The following is a 14,691-nucleotide window of genomic DNA, read 5'->3' on the forward strand; positions in this document are numbered from 1 at the left end:
GTTACAAATGAATCTGTACTTACGGAAATTGTTGATGTGAATAAATGGAATTGTCTTGATGTAACTTTTGTTTTACTTACGCCACTAGAGAAAATTTTACTCGTATTTCGTGCTTCACTGTTGTCAATGCTGAGTAGAAATGTAGCAAAATATTTCTTGTAGATTATACAATCAGCCGGTTATCGTTGGGAATACCCATTTCAGGTTTTTGTTAACAGATGAAGCTGCTCTGATTAGTTGGGCTTTTGCCTTTTGCCCTTCTATGATGTTGAATAAGAACTATAGCGTGTTTAAGCGATGGTTTTTTATTTTTTATTTTCATATGTAAATTACATGAACAAATGATTACTTTTAATTACGGCTGAGTAAAATAGAAATAAACAGAACATAATCTTCTTCCTTATAATTACGATGCTGGTAAACCTAAAATTACATCAAAAACTCTACTTGGATGTTTTACGTAAAATAAAGATTGAGTATTCAAGCATTGAGTAATATCAATTAATTTAACGTATCTTGTTTTCTTGAGATGTATTACGAAAATTTCATTAGTAGAATTTTTCGCTGCTGTGTACGTGATACGCAATATGTAGGATTATGTCGAGGTATGCCATGAACACTGGGAAAGGGTTGCCGTTTTCATCAATATACCTTGGGACTGGATATTTGGTGTCGATCTCATCCACGCATTCTGCATATTTGATCCATATGTTTGAGTATTTTCCCGCTAATGTTTTAAGCCATTGATTGTATGTAATTGTTCTTTGTCTAAATCTGCGTGTTTCCTTCGTTGCATAACTGGTATATTGCGGTATAATTAATAAACGTTTGCATCCTTTTTCGATTAGTACGGAAATCAGCTGTCTCATATTGTTCATCGCATGTTTTACATTTTTTTCTTTTCGTAAGTCATGGGCTCCTGCTGACACAATTACTCCTTCCGTAACGATTTTCAGGTGATCCTTTACGTTCCTCTTTAGTAATGGAGTAGAAACCATGGCTCCCATAAATTTGCTTTTTACGCATTGAGTTTTACGAAATTTGCTTATGGCATCTCTTACTAATCCTAGAGCTAAGCTGTCACCGATGACCATGAATTTATTCAGCATGTATACGATTTCACCATTTGGGAGATGTTTTGCAATTCGAATATGATTCCATTTTTCAATGATCTTGAATGTATTGCTTAAATCTTGAGGTAAAGGTTCATTAAAAGTAAAGCCACTTTTTCTGCATTCCTCATGTAAGTATTTTGTTGTTATGTCAACTGGTAATCGTATTTGGCTTCCGTTATGTATTTCAAAATCTAATTCCATGATGGTTGGTCTTCTTTTTAAAATGGTAAGAGCTGGGTACGATGGTGTGATCAGTTTATCTTCGGCTTCGTTGTGAATTAAATCTGCATCGTTATCTTCTTCTGGTTTGACTTCAATTGTTTCTAGCTTCTCGTTGATCGGTTTCAGTTTCTTTTCATCGTTTGATTTGTCGACAGTGTCGTTGTCTTGTTGTTTGGATGTTTTACGCAAAGATTCACTTTCGTGGTGTATGCCGGTGGATGTGGATGGTTGAGAGTTATTAATATCGAAGGTAGAATTTTCATTTGTCGCTATTTTGGTTTTTAAGAAGTCGATGACATTCTGAAGGTTTGTTATTTTTCCTTGTTGTTTGCGCAGCTTGTTTTCCTGTTTCTCGATTTCAGTTTTGGCAGCTTGTAGTTCTTGCTCTAGTGATGAAATTTTTAGCTTGAATCGATTCATCTCAGTTGACACCGAAATCGTTTCTATCTCAATGGATTTTAAATTTTCGAAATTGTATGTCTTTACGCAATCGTGGACTTTGCACTGTACTGTTTGTTTCTCTATTTTTCCATCTATTTCTAGTAATAATCTTCTTTTTGCGCAGGTTTCGTGCATTGTATGTAGGCATTCCGGATTTATCAATATTTTTGGTTTCGACGGTTGACCTAACAATATTTCATCGCACATGATGCACTTCGGAACTGGGATTTCACGGGCTATTAGAATTACGTCGCTGTTGTCCGATCCTTCGCTGGATATAGTGCTCATGTTGACTTGATTTGTTCAACACTAAAACACACGTGTGTTGTTCAGAATAATTTCTAGTAATTATAATGAAGTACTGTGATAGTGATTATTACCTGTTGTTAATCAGGAAGATTTGAATTTTTAGAAACAGTTTCAGAGATTGATCGTAAAATTAGTACTGAATAAGTCACGTTTTCGCAAATTGACCACTTTTCGTATTCATAAAATCTTTCGTAACTTTGCAATGTATAAGATAATTTCATAATCTGATGAAGTGTGTTTACCATCTGTTTTAACTGGTCACTAACGATGTGGTGCTGTTTTCTTCGCATCTATTTTGGCTTTATACATGCGGATGTTGTGTAGCGAATTCTTTCCAATGAAAAATGAAAGTGAAAAAAAAATGTTTGATCTTGTAGTAAATAACATGACTCACTTGTAATAACGCAATTTTATTCTTCTAAAACGATGAAAACAAATGAAAACTTCTCTTATTCTCTAGGTATTGATAACAAATAATGAAACTAGAATCTTCTTCTTATTCTCTAAATTACAGTGATCAGATTTATTCGACCAACGAAACTCAGAACGTTCTTTGATGTTTTACGTAAATCTTCTGGAATGAGGTTAAGTTGATAGATGGTTTACGAAAATATAATGAACTAATATACTATCGGCGGATTACTTCTTCCTTTGGGTTGATGTTTTACGAAAAATTTTAGTTACTCTGTTTCTTCTGTGTGTAGGAAGTTCGCCATTTCAGCTATCATTTCCAGATATGCTGGAAATAGAGGGAAAGCGTTTGCTTTTCGATCAATGTATGTCGGCGTGTTGTATATTCTTGATATGTCTTCGGCGTAGGCTGCATACTCGATTGTTACATTATTATACCTTCCTGCTAGGCTGCTTAACCACTGATTGTATAGGATGGTTTTGTTTTTAATCGCAGCTGTTTCTTTCGTCGCCGTCGTGTAGTATTGAGGTATTAATAGAATGCGTCTTGCACCCTTTTTAACCAATAAAGTGAGAAGCTGGCGCATATTGTTAATTACGTATAGAAACTTTCGTTGCTGCCTTAGATCATGAGCGCCTGCCGATACTGCAACATTTTCTGGCATTTGTTTTACGCAAAATTCTATGTTACTCTTGAACATAGCCGTCGATACAAATGCTCCTCCTAATGCACTTTCTTCATATCGTCTTTTCGGTACCGTGTCAAAAATGGCTTCTCTAATGGCTCCATACAATAGCCCGTCTGCGATGGTAAGGAAGTTGTTTAGGAAGTACAGTTGTGTTTGGTTGTGCTCGTAAATTCTCACGTAATGATATTGTCTCACTGGTCGGTATTGAATGTTCGACGGTATTAGTGGCCAATCGAAGTGCTGGTTTTTTGCGTCACACTCTTTCATCAATTCTCTAGTCGTTAGGACTACTGGCTGTTTCATTTTTTGGCCGTTGTGTATGAAGAGGTTATCCCAGAAGAGTACATTTCGTCTTGGTAAAATCATCTCTTGGGTTCTATTTTTCTCGTAATCAAGAACTTCGGTGTAATCTTCATTATCAAAGTCTTTATAATTATCCGAGTCCTTTGGCTCGTATAACAGTTCTTCCAACGTTGGTTTTTTATTTTCTCGTTTTATAGTATCTGCTGATTGCGCATCGTGTTTATCGGTTGGTGTTTTACGTAATAAGTCTTCTTCGTGCATATATCCACTCGATGTAGAAGGTATGTTCGAAATATCTACCGGAATGCCATTAAAATTGAACGTGGAATTAAAAGTTGATGTTTTCACATTTTCCTTCTGATTCGAAATCGTGATGTTCCCGTTCTTCTCTAGTGTAATTTCTCTTCGTTCCACTGTCCGCTGGTTGGTTCTTACCGTACCATCGAGATTGTATGTATTACGCAAGCCGGTAGTTTTCAATTCATTCTCCATTTGTTGGCATCGAAACTCAGAATCATAAAGTCTTTTTGATAAGTCTTTATAATATTCTTCTTGGCGATCGTAGTCTCTTTTAGTTTCTTCGTATAACCCTTGCCAATGTTGGATCTGTATTTGATGTTCTTGTAGATTTTCAGTTAAAGTGGTAATCCGTTCGTTGGCATTGTTTAAATTACTTTGGAGTAAACTATTCGCCGTAACGTACGCTCCAATCGCCGTTGGTATTGATACTGTAGATATATTTATCGTTTTGTAGTCGATGAAACGATTCGGGACTCGACATTTTTCACCGTTGTTGCCTTTAGGAGCTCCACATAATATTTCTAGCTCTTTATATACTCCCGAGACATATCGGATCGATGCTTCCTTCGCACATTGGAGATGGACTAAGTGTTTGCACCGTAGACTGATTGCCGTTACTTCTCGATGTCTGTCACCCGCTAATATTTTGTCGCAGATTGTACAGTTCGGTATTGGTGTATCGTAAAACGATTGATCCCGTTCTTCTTCCATTGTTTTACGAAAATTATTTTTTTTACGATCTGTAACACGTGTTTTTTAACGTAAGAAATCTGGTCTACTGATATTATCAACGTTGCTAGTTTTAAACAGCTTACCTTTAGTGATTTCCTACTGGATGTTTTTCTACAATTAATCTTGCTACTTCTGCATAAATTCCTCCACTTTAAATATGTTTTACTAAAATACTTTCATAATAAACTTTGACATACCGTGTCACTTCAAAATTTTAACGTTTGTTGATAAGCTGTGGCGTTAGATGGTCTCGAGTGTGGCTGATGTGTTGCCGATTTAACGTTTACTTTGACAACTATCTGTGGATGTGGTGCATCATTTTTTCGTAGATAGAATAAACTGACGAAACGTGTTATATTTCTTTATTTGAATAATGTGCATACTTGGATTATGTTTTACTAAATTAGATGAATTACTTCTTATAATTTAGCTGATATTCACAAAATAACATTGATTTCTTTCCAATAAAAGAACGTACAAAAACAAAACAAATAACGGTAAATTATACATAGTTCATTACATTGATACGGATAACGATATTTGAACATATCAAAATGGAATGTTTTACGTAATTATTGGATGTCTTGAGCCAGGTAGTACAAAAATTCGAAGTAAGCCGGGTAGATGGGGAATGGATTCTTGTGGTGATCTATATAGGCTGGAATGTCATATTTCCTGAATATTTTCTCAGCGATTCCGATGTATTTAATTTCAGCTCCTTTGATTCTAGTAGCTGTGTTCTTTAACCAATGATTGAATAATCTCGTCCGATTCATTATGGGGTTTATGCTTTCCACGCGATGTGTTACGTAAGTTGGTATGATTAAAATGTTAGTCGTCCCTCTTTTAATCATCATTTTGATAAGTTGAGTCACATTATTAAACGTTGAATTGATGTCTGATTCCATGCGTAGGTCGTGAGATCCGAAAGATAATAGGATCTTGCGTGGTGTTCGTTGATTCATAAACATTTCTATATGGCGTTTAACTAACGGTGTCGAAAAAAACGGACCGGTGAAAGCACTGTTGGCTACTTCAAATCTATCAGATTTTTCTCCCACTATGGGTTGTCGAATCATGCCATATAGAAAACTGTCGCCAATAACCATATGGTCATTTAGAAAATAGCATTGAGTAGTTTTGCTGCTGTGGCGTGTTTGGTCATATAATTTTACGTATGCAAATGTTTTCCGTAACTCAAAATCCTTTGCATCTTCGTTACCGATATCCTGGCCCAGTGACCATCCTTGTTGATTACATCGTTTGTATAAAGCCTTTAGTGTGAATTCAACGGGTAGGTTGATGATTGTTCTGTCATGTATTACAAAATCAGCATCGAATTGCACGTTCCATCGTGGTAGCGGTTCTTGGTCATCAACTTCATCGAGTAAGAATTCATGTCGTATTTGGTCGTACTCGGATATCAAAGTTTCATTAGTTACTGGTTTTTTATTTTGGTAATTTTCGTCATAATGTGAGACTTGATTCGACTCGTTGTGTCGCATTCTTTTGCATTCGTTTTGAGTTTCATGCCGATCACCTTCTTCCGTACCCTGTTGATTATTTGAAAATCTTCTTTTTTCTGCGTTAGTGTGTTTCTTAGGGTTAACATCGTACGAATAGTTTTGCCAATGTGGTTGAGCGTTTCTCTCAGCTTCACGTCTCTTTCTGGGGTCTCGAGTGGATTCTTTCTTAAAGGATTGATCATTTCGTGATCTTTGGATCGTTGACGCTGTGTTACGGTATGTTTTCTCTTCTCGATCTCGTTTTTCGGGAAAGGGTTTATCGAATGGTTTTAGTTCGCTTCGAATTTCTTCGTATTCTTTTGATGTTTGGGTTTCTCGTGATTGTGGTAGTTTTCTATCCGGAAATGGTTTTGAAAATGGTTTAAGATCTTCTCGTTCGTCGGAGGTTCCGCTCGAGGTAGATGTTTTACGAAATGGGTTGCGTTTTTTACGTGCAGCATCGTCTTCCTCGATTTTTTTCCGTAAATTTAAGTTGTCTTCCTTTTTATTTACATTAGACCAATGCCTGTCGTCTGTTGAGGATTTGCGGTGTTTTATTCCTTCTAGTATGCCGTTTAGTCTAGCTACAGTAAGCTCATGTTCGTGAATCTGTTGGTCCTTAATTGTTATTTGTTTTACGTAAACCGCAATTGCATTCTCTTCATCTTCGCATTTGAGATTGATCGTGATCAAGTCGTCGTTCGAAAATGGTTTTTTGCAATGGTCATCGAAACACTTTACTATCGGGAAACGTTCCTTTCCGTCACAGCTTATGTATACGTATCGCTTTATGCATTTTGTGTGCATTACATGACCGCAGATTTTGCTTGCTACTGTGTCCTCGCCATTGGTCAGTATTCGTGAACAGACTACACAAAATGGAATGAGGATTCTCACTTTGTCTTCCTGTTAAATGAAAATTTATTTCAGTATTCTGTACTGATTAAATTCAAAGTGTGTTTCGTAAACTTTTGACTTACTTCAGGGCTACTCATCAGGTCGATAATTTCATCGTTACTCTTTTGACTTTTTCCTTTCCTGGACATTTTGATTAACAGGGAGAAATCTGCTTTTAATTCAATTTAAGTTTTATCACCAGTACTTTAAACCATTACGCAAATAATTCGTTGAAAGATAGCATAAGTTCCATGACAACAACCATTTTGAACCTAAAATAGCTTACTCGTCTTTTCTTGAACAAAAAGAAACTTTATCGCTACATGTGTTTCAGCCGGTAGGGGGCGTGGCTTGCGTTACCTGTGTTCGAGTCACGTACGCATAAATAATTATCACGAGGTTTGAAACGTAAACAAAAATTTATTCTCTGTTTAAAATTAACACATACTCTTCTCAGTTTTTTAAGGTTATTAAAAATGGTGCAAACATAATAAAATAAATTTGATATGATGTTTTACGAAATAAATCTAATTTGTTAGTTTATGTTCCAGTTTCGATAACAACAACTGCTTGTTTCTTCCTCTGGAAATTGTTTTACTGGAATCTTCATTGGAATAACTCAGCCAGGTAGGCGAATGTCTCGATGTAACTTTTTCGATTAAAAATACGGTTGTCTTCGGGTATATTTTGGTCGATTATATTTTCTACTGTTTGCAGATATATAATGGATCCGTTGTTATTTAATTCCCTGATACGCTCACGAACGTTTCTTCGTAGCAGCGAATTTAGATCAAGTCGATTGGAACATCGCGTTGGCATAAGGTATACTTTCTGTACGCCACGGTATTCTAAATGGTCAATTGCTCTTTTAATGTTTGCAAGCGTTTGATCTTCGGTTTGGTTTTCGGTGAGATCGAATTCACCAAATGACAACAGTACGGTCGATGGAAGTGTCTTTACGAAGATATTCAAATTTATTAGGAACGAGTTGATTGTCATTCTGTATTGAGAAAGTTCATTATTTTCCCAATAAGATTGGGCAGCATTGTATGAATCCAGTGATCGATATACTAGATCATGACTAGCTGCATCACCGAGTATGAGGACACCGTTCAAGAAGTATGTATCTATTCCTCTTGCTTTGCCGTTGGTACAAGTGTATCGAGTTAAGCTGGTCTGGAAATTCTCTCTAACGTATATTTCATCTGTTTTCAGGTGGTCTTCTATGTCTTGGCATAAATGGATGTTTTTCGCAATTAATCCATTCAATAGTTCTACCATGACTTCAGGAAGTCCTGTTTTCTTACGTAGGATTGCAATAATGTCGCATTTCGGGATGGACCGGTGATGAGTAAATGTTTCGATAACGGAATTCTTTCGCAATTCAATGGTGAGTTTTTCGATTTCTTTTCGAAGCTGTGGAATGGTTTCTCGATTTTTCAAGTTTAATTCGGATCTTAAATCGTTGCATTCTTCTGTTAGGTTACGGTTGGTTGTTCGTAACTGGTGGTTCGTATTTTCCATGTCTGCTAATTGTCGGTGTAAGCGAGCAATCTGCCCTATATAATTAGCTCTGGATCCGCGTAATAGAAGGTCTGCGTACACAAATTTTACTTCTACGTAATTTTGAGCCAGAAGTAGCGTTCCTGTGCAGTCTTGTTTTACGCAATGGTATACCACTAAGGCATCGCGTTCAAGGTTTCCGTAAGTTTCTTCTACGCAGCTTCGATGAGCGGTGTGTCCGCATGTGTAAGCTTTAATCACCGGTGTGTTTTCCGTGTAACTCTTTAAACAGATAGAGCAGGCTGGAACGGCAAAGTAGCTTGATGGTTCATATACGTTCATTTTGGATTATCTATTGAGAAAATATCATCATGTGTTACTCCATGTGGTGTGAATTCGATTGACTTATCTGAATAAGTGTTTCTTACCTTCTTTACGTTCGTACGAGATGTTTAACGAAATTTTGCCTTGTAGCGTTTGACGTTGACTTGCTTGCGAATATTTTACGGAATGTACACTATATTCACTGGATAACTTTTGCGAAAAGGAAATTATTACGTTGCTGAATTATACGGCAGTTTCTTTTCCGCGGAATCGACGATAATGTCTAATTGCCCACTCTGTGTGTGTTGGTACGTAATTCCATTCAGTTTCAAATGATTTAGTGAACGTTTCACGCTGCGTTTCACTCAATATTTCCAGTATTATAGAATTCATTGTCAGTTTTTTCTTTGTTAAACGTGGATTAATTCTGATAATGGCGTTATCTTCGTCATAATTTATCGCTGAATTGCGTTTACGCAGGTTATAACGTTGTTCTGCTTCTCGTTTAACTGATTCACGTTCTTTTACATCCGGAATCGTTTTTTCCAGGGTAGTTTCGAAATCTTTTTGTTCATTAGTTGACAATGAAGTTTTCAATTTTCTTCTGATTTTATCGTATTCGGAATGTTTACGTCTCTTTTTATTAGCCACTTTTTTATCATATTCTTCATTTACGAAATTTTCGAGTAAATCTTTATGTTTCCAGAATGCAAGAATTTTTTGATGTAAAGAGCGTTTATCAAATTTCGATCGGAGTTTAGGCTCCTTTCTAAATGCCTCAAGTTGATGTAACGTGAGGTAAGTTACTATTTGTCTTACGCTAATGAGTGTTCTGTCTTTCTTTTCTTTCAGATTTTGTATTTCGTAACAATTTCTGCCTGCCCTCTTCACAATCGCATATGGCCCGTTCTGTTTGACATAAAGTTTAGCGGAAGCAAGTTTATCTGCTGATGATTGACGATGATTCGTAATCATCACCAGTTCACCAGGTTTGTGTAAACGTAGATCACCTCTTTTCTCATTGAACTTCTGTTCATCGTTTTGATGTTTAATCGCTCTTTTTTCTTTATTCAGATGGATTAATGCCTGGTGGTATGACATTAGGTCTATTCGAGCCGTGTCAACTTCTTCCGTATATACAGCCTTTCTTGCAAGTTGATCCGCAGTGAAGTTTCCGTAATCAGTTTTTCGAGCATAGGTATGACATAAATGGAATTCATCAAACTGTTGTTTCAATTTAATTACTTCTTCGAAGATCTCTTTGTGATGTACAGGTTTTCCGGAATTATTTTTCCATTTGTTTTCTACCCATCGATCACATTCAGAGTTGATGGCTAACGTGACATATTGAGAATCCGTGAAAATCATTAGTTTCGTAACTCCATGGGTAATCATAGTTTCCATAGCAATTTTAAGTGCCATGATCTCTGCTAAATTGTTAGTATTCGTGTAATTTGGGTGGTTGATTCTTTCAGAAATGTTCTTCGATCCTTCCGGATGCCAACAGATTCCGATACCAGCAATTGCATCTTCGTCACCGTTGTTTGCACAAGCTCCATCTACCCAAACCCATACGTGACCATCGGATGCTGTATAGACGTCATTTAACATGTCTAATTTCGTAGATTTAAGTTCTTCTATCGTGATAGATGGTACTTGTTTGTTTCTAGCAGTTTTACGTAATTCCTTTAGCTCATAGTGAGCATTAATCGGGACTCGGTCGATAGGTAGGTTCAAAACAAAATCATTAATTTCCCAAAGGTCATTAGGTAGAATGCCGACTTCGTTAGGGCAATTGTTGATTTCGTCTTCGACTTCTTTAGTGTAGTGATGCCATCCTTCATGGGAATACGCTCCTCTACAGTCAAAATTGATTTTTAGTCGTAAGCGTTCTCCGATCATTCTCATTGATCGTTCAACTGGGTTGGACTGTGGGTTATAGGGTGTTGAATTACCTACGGTGATTTTTTGTTTTGTAAGGGTTTGATTCCAAAGTGAATTACGAAATTGAACAGCATTGTCTGTATTGATTTTTCTGATTTTGTACCCTAAATCCTTGATGTTATTGATTATGTTTAACATGCAGTCTGCGACTGTTTCTTGTTTTATGTCTAACATAAGCTGTAACCAAATTTTTCCGGAAAAAATATCTTTTGCTACTAAGAGGTATTTAGGTTCATTTGAACTGTTTGCAATCGGTCCTAGGATATCTACAGATAATACGTCAGCTAGGCAATGTGCTTCTACAAATGAAAATTCTACCGGTTTCTTTATTCCATAGGATTTGTTTGATTTACATGCTAGGCAGGCACTGGTCAGGTATCGAGCATAATGTTTTGAATTTGATGAATAATAAAATCTTCGGAAAATTTGGGTCAACTTGTTGGCACCAACATGTCCAAAAATATCATGTATATACATCATCGTGTCTGCGAATAGTTCATCGGGAAGGACAGGTACGATTGAGTCATCCTTATATCTGAACATTAGGAATTCTCTACCATTGATTTCGTGTATCTCGTATCTTTTAGCTAATTGTTCTTTTGCAAGACGTTCTCTTTTTGTGAGTTCTGAGCCGGGTGTTCTTAACTTACGTGTAATTTTCATGCAATTCGGATCTCTCTTCTGCATAACATCGATTTTGTCTAAACTGCTGAGCAGTTTGTCAACAATTTTTTCTTGATGTGTGTCTACTTGTGTTACGAAATTGATAACGTTGATGCTGTTCAAAGTCAATTCAGGAGCTTGAATTCCAAACCACCGTTTATGCTTTTTTCGCAAATCATATATCAAGTTGTAACAATTGAGTTGAGTGATCCATATAGCAGCTTTCCGGTGTACTTCGGCTATGACCTCGAATTGTGAAACAATTGATTTCAAATCACTTCTAACATGGATGGTCCTTCCATGTAGCCAAAGCTGCAACTTTTTGATTGTTTTTGCAAGATTGTACATTTCTCGTTCTATGAGAGTATATGACTTCTGGTGTTCTTTGAATGAAAAACTAGAAAACATTACTATTTCGTCTTGACCTTCGAATGTTTGGTATAAAACTGCATTCATAGCATCAGGTGAAGTATAGGTATCGAGCCATAGGTCAATTCCGTTTCGGGGGGATTTTAGAGCAAAATTTTCCGTGTATTTTTCTTTAAGTAATTCAAAAGCTTCTTCCTGCTCCTTGCCCCAGTGAAATGTTACGCCTTTTTCCGTCAACTTGTATAAATTACGTAGTATCTGCTGATAGCAGGGGATAAACCGCCTATAGAGTCCGGTTAACCCTATTAATTCAAGCACTTCTGTTGCATTCTTTAATTCAAACTTACCGGTTTTCTTATTAGTGTGCTTTTCGATATACTCCATGAATTTGGCAATTTTCTTCGATTGTTTCTTGATAATGCCAGCTTCTAAATCGAAACCTAGATGGTCGATTTGTTTACGGAAAAATGTCGATTTAGTTGCGTTCAACTTCAGTCCATTCGCTCTTAATTTCTTGAATGTGTCTTCTAATAATGATAACATTTCTTCGAAAGTTTTACATCGGAGTAGAATATCGTCGACGTACTTGGTTAGGCCATCTTTGTCTGGTATTACGTGGTTAATGAGTTTTACGAAATATGCTGAAGATATTTTGAGTCCATACGGTAAACGTATGAATTGGTAGACACGCCCATCGATTTGGAAAGCGCAATATTTACGAAAAGATTCTTCGAGCACGATTTGCCAGAAACCAGCAACGAAATCTAACGAACTGAAAAACTTGGCTTCTGGGTATTCTGTGAGTATCCTATCTAGTAATCCAGCTTCGTTGTAATCTTCTTCTAGAATTGGGTTTAGGTCCACAGGATTTAGACATATACGCATGTCACCATTTTTCTTGATGTTGATTACGATAGGATTAATAAATTTAGAATTGGATGGTTCAATTACGTTTGTTGCAAGCATGATTTGGATTTCTTTCTTGATGGCTTCCATCATCTTTTTAGATGGATTGTATTTACCACTTCGATAAACTATCTTGTTTTGCGGAATATTGAACACCAATTTAGATTTCTTTCCTTTATAACGACCTGGGAATTTGCTAAAAATGTCTTTGTAAGGTGATAGGATATTGTATGCGTAATCAGCTTGTTGTTGAGTTAATCGTTGTTCTGATACTGCTTCGTCTAGGTCGGCTCTTAATTTCTTAATAAATGTTTCAGGTCCGGTATCTTTAACGCCATCGGGTAAAGAGTAGAATCTGCGAGCGGTGTCAGCTCGGTTCAAAATGGCATACATTTCGTCAACATACTGCGATCCCATCGTAACGTTGTTAATTGCAAGTTTATCTGCATATTCGTGGAATTGTAGAATTGGGATACTTTCGATGTCGTGTTCGGGGGTAGGTTGACACTCGGCTATCTGATCTCTCATTTTGGCTACTATTCCAAGTTGTATCATGGTTTGTGACCCAATTAAACATACTTGGTTGCATTCCTTGATTATATAAAATGGTATTTTTAAATGATGTTTTCCAAATTTCATTTTAGGTACGATTATATATTCTGAGGTGGTTACCACTTGTTTGTTCGCCATCATGCATTGAACTGGTTCGTGTAATTCTAAAAAGTCAAGCTCGCTTGAATGTTCCCGTATCAATCTTAGCGCTGTTTCTTCAGATATAACGTTAAGGACTGCCCCAGTGTCAAGTTGGGTTGGGAAGTCCGTTTCACCAATTTGGAGATTGACTACGCACGTTTGTGGCATCATCCGTCGCTGTATTAATTGGGAAACTACCGAGGGAGTTTCATCGTTGCTCAGAGTTTTATTTTTTATTAAATCAGGTTCGTAATAAGGACTGTTCGTAAATATTTGGTTGATTGTGCAGGTAGCATAATCTTCCATCTGATTGATAACTTTCTCTAACCCATTTGCCCCAGGGTATTCTCTTGCACTCAAGTAATCTCGTAAAAATAGTTGATAGGCTCGATAAACGAATGAAGATAGTAAATCTTTCTTGTTCACGGTGTAATAATCAAATTTGGTTGTATGTCTACTGAGTGCTACTATTGCATGGGGCAAGCTATCATAGATCGACAAGTGTTCTTTCTGCAGTCTTACTACTATTATATGATCATTTTGTTTGCCTTGAAACTCGTGAATTGTGTTCACGCAAAACTTTTCTTTTTCCAGCGCAGCTTTCTCCTGCTGTGTGTACACTAAGTACTGAGCTCCTACTACTCGTGGTAGTTGATCGAGGTTTACGAAATCGTGCAGTGACATTTCAGAATGTACTTTTGACGTGGTAGTCATCCCTCTGTCATACATATCGGATAATACTGCACAGGTGGTTAACGTGCAGCGATGTGATACAGTTAAGTATTCAATTTTATCAATTAATTGTTGATGTACGTTTTGGTATAACGTATCACGTAATGGCGATCTGTTTATGTACTGGATTTGATGTCCATCTCCGATGAGTATCACTTCTTTTACTTTCGATTTTGCAATAGCTAAAATAATTTCACCGAAATGTACCAACATGGCTTCGTCGATGATAAGTCGTTTATATTGTTGATCACTACTATGCATTAAGTACGAATCGATGGTGCGGTAATTTTTAACTACATCTTGATTTTCTATGTCTAGGTTGCGTAATTTACATAAACGAGTACGAAAATCTTTACATCCTTCCTTCGTTGGAAATAATACCAAATCTGATCCATCAGTGTTTACGTGTTTGAGTAAGTATGTGGTTTTTCCACATCCAGCCACACCTTGGACCATTTTGGTTGATGGCATTACGAAATCATCGAATGAAATGTTTTTGCATTGTAGGTACAAATCCAGGTCACTTAATATTTTGGTATCTTTGGTAACAATAAGCATATCTGAAGACAAATTCGAGGCATCTTCCACCTCAGAAGTTTGAATCAATTTGTTTCCATCATGTGCATACTTGTG

The 14,691-nt window shown here is 36.7% G+C and overlaps 1 protein-coding gene and 2 long non-coding RNA genes across 4 annotated transcripts in view; 2 read left to right on the forward strand and 1 right to left on the reverse strand.

The window, feature by feature from the left end:
- The window catches only part of LOC135835650 (synaptogenesis protein syg-2-like), a 494,360-nt gene that overhangs the window by 78,019 nt on the left and 401,650 nt on the right, over window positions 1–14,691 (reverse strand). The gene's annotated exons all lie outside the window — the stretch shown is intronic.
- On the forward strand, window positions 8,014–10,315 carry LOC135835654 (uncharacterized). Its single transcript, XR_010556931.1, has 4 exons — window positions 8,014–9,740; window positions 9,826–9,949; window positions 10,026–10,138; window positions 10,227–10,315. It is a non-coding gene; the product is annotated as an uncharacterized LOC135835654 (long non-coding RNA).
- On the forward strand, window positions 10,903–13,544 carry LOC135835653 (uncharacterized). Its single transcript, XR_010556930.1, has 3 exons — window positions 10,903–12,526; window positions 12,951–13,129; window positions 13,278–13,544. It is a non-coding gene; the product is annotated as an uncharacterized LOC135835653 (long non-coding RNA).

This window comes from Planococcus citri, chromosome 2 (genome assembly GCF_950023065.1).
Source record: "Planococcus citri chromosome 2, ihPlaCitr1.1, whole genome shotgun sequence".
Taxonomy (NCBI): Eukaryota; Metazoa; Arthropoda; class Insecta; order Hemiptera; family Pseudococcidae; genus Planococcus; species Planococcus citri.